Source organism: Penaeus monodon, chromosome 22, assembly GCF_015228065.2.
Source record: "Penaeus monodon isolate SGIC_2016 chromosome 22, NSTDA_Pmon_1, whole genome shotgun sequence".
Lineage (NCBI taxonomy): Eukaryota > Metazoa > Arthropoda > Malacostraca > Decapoda > Penaeidae > Penaeus > Penaeus monodon.
The window spans coordinates 22,167,402-22,170,046 of NC_051407.1; the positions used below are offsets into that span (position 1 = coordinate 22,167,402).

The 2,645-nt window shown below is 33.0% G+C and overlaps 1 pseudogene; it reads left to right on the forward strand.

Annotated features, from left to right (window-relative positions):
• The window catches only part of LOC119587364, a 10,089-nt pseudogene that overhangs the window by 4,172 nt on the left and 3,272 nt on the right, over positions 1-2,645 (forward strand).

The window sequence follows — 2,645 nt, forward strand, 5'->3', positions numbered from 1 at the left end:
CCCTACCCTTTCCCGTTTTATCCCTTTTTTTATACCATTACATATTTTTTTTATGTATACAGACTAGGAAAAAAAAAAATACACTAAACATAGAATTTTAAACTGAGTTCCAAAAAGCCATTTTTGTTTTTCGTATTTTCACTTTTTCATTGATGATAACTACTGTTCATGATAAAGAATTTGTAAAATTTTTTGGTCTTTGTAGTAAAGTAGGGTTGTGGGTATAAAATTATTTTGTATGAACACTGAAAATAGGTTTGAAAAGTAATGGGGTTAACACATTACTTGCAGATTTTGAAGGTGAAACATAAAAACACTTTTTTCTCTTTTGAGGGCAATCCAAATTTTTTGGTTTTAAAGATGATGAGAGCACATGCAATGATATTCATTTCTAAAAAAAGATCCTTTTTATGGGAAGGGGAAAGGCAAGATTTTTATGAGGGAGATGTATTTGTTTTAGTTCAGTTTTTTTTTTCTTCGAATTCCCATAACTTTTTATTTTCATCCCATAGGCCTGTGTGTGCAATCCCAAACTAAAAAAACGGTTTGAGTGGGAGGAGGGGTACTAAAATTTTTGGAAAAGATATTTATTTTTGAGATGTAGCTCAAAATACAATTTAGAAGGTATTTTTTTTATAAGTAGAGATAGAATTGTTAATAATTTTGTAATGGGGTTATAAAATGTTACAAGTATTGTATTTCTATCTAGCACAACCCTTTTTTTAGTATAAATAGTATTCTGCATACCCTTTGTAATTGCAAGGAAAAAGGTTCTTTGGGTTTTATGAGAATATAAGGGATCCCTCTTTCTATTTAAACCCTGTTGTCCTTTTTTTTTCAAACCCTTGTTTTAGATTGCAAAGAGAAATGTTCAGGGGTTTAAACATAGTGATTTATTTTTTTCAACCTTGAAATCAAAGTGTTATACAAATACTTTTCTATTTTTTCTTTTTTCTCTTCCCCCTCCATGCCTTACTTTTTTGAGGACACCCTTTTTCCCAAACTCTTCATCCATATCTTTTTTTCCCACTATGTTTAGCCCCCCCCCCCACTTCCCTCCTGCCTAAATACAGGGACGGTAGGACTGATACTACTATGTACATTTTTGACTCTTTGTGATGAGAAAACAAAGTAAATAAAAACACAATATAACTGGGAGCAAGCACTGGCCAGCGGGCCCAAAGGAAAAGGTCTTAACCAGACTGTGTGGGCTTTGAAGAGGTATTTTGGGGTTCCTGTTTGGTTTTGGAGATTGCTGGCATTTTATACTTATTGGCCCGCCATATTGCTTACCACCACATGAGAACAAAATGGTCACTCTTGAGGAAAAATAAATGGCCCCCTTTGGGGGGCAACGATGAGAGGGTGGTTTGAAATATGGCAGGCCAAAAGCATTAACAAAAATGCCACCATACCACCCCAACCAACCCGGCCCCACATGGGTTTAAAAAATTATCCCCTGGTGGGAACCAAGGACAATTATGGCTGCTGGCTGGGGAATAAATACCATTCAGTTTTTCTTCCCGGAAACATAAATTTGTGTTCTTTTACTTGTGTCTACTCTTTCAAAAAGAACCCATATCCCCGGGCCACCCCTTTAACCCGTCCTTTTCCTTGTATTTTTTGATATCATACTCAGGTTTTTTTTGTTGAAATCTTGTTGGTGATTATTCACATCCCCCCAAAGCAAAGACTGTTATTTGGGCCCTTTAGATTTTAGGACCCTCCAGTATCAGCATTTTTTCGCAGGAAGCAGTTGTCTCTTTTGTACATGGAGTTCCTAAGTTTTGACTCCACTGTGCTTTGGGTTTTGATAAAGCTTAGGTACCCAAGTGTAAAAAATTTTTTATCGAACAAAAACAGGAATAAGTTCTGGTTGATTTTACCCCCCCACCCCAAAGCGGGGTAACAAAAACAATTTAGCTGTAGTATCGGTTTTATAGTGATCTGTTTTGTTTTATATCCCCCGGGAAGCATCCACTTTATATGGTACAAAACCCGCCATAACTGGTTTGTAAAACCCCCCAACTTTTATTTTCTTTAAAAAGTCTTTGTTTTTCTTAAGAGTTTTTCCTTTTTTTTTTTATTGTTTCCTTTTTTTAACCTATTTTTTTTCCATTTTTACAGAAAAGGTTTTGAAAACGGAAAATTTTGTCTTATTTGAGGGCAATCTGTGATTTTTCCTTATATTATTTTTTATTTTTTCTAAAATGAAATTTTAATTTGTTTAAATATCTTTTTTGGGGTTTAATCTGTGATATGTAGTGTATTGAAAATATAATGATGAGAACTTTTGTTTCTGACTAGAAATTTTGTTTGTAGTTTTTACTCACTTGGTGAGAATGGCTTAAATTAAAGTTCCTTTTTTTTCAGAAAAAGTTAATTCAGGCATTTTGAAGAAAAAAAAAGGACTTTTTGCCTTTAAAGATTTTACACGTAAAAAAAAAATGGGAGTAATTACATATAAAAAAAGGGAAAAATTCACAAAAAATAGAAAGATTGTAAGTAAAGTATTATTTTTAAAAGATAACACTTCCTAATGTTTCGGTAATTTCAAAAACTTTCAAAAATTACCTAAGGGGTTTAAATGATAGATAAAAGGTATGTTTTAAAAAAAAAGAATCATGGAAAATTATTTTCCCTTA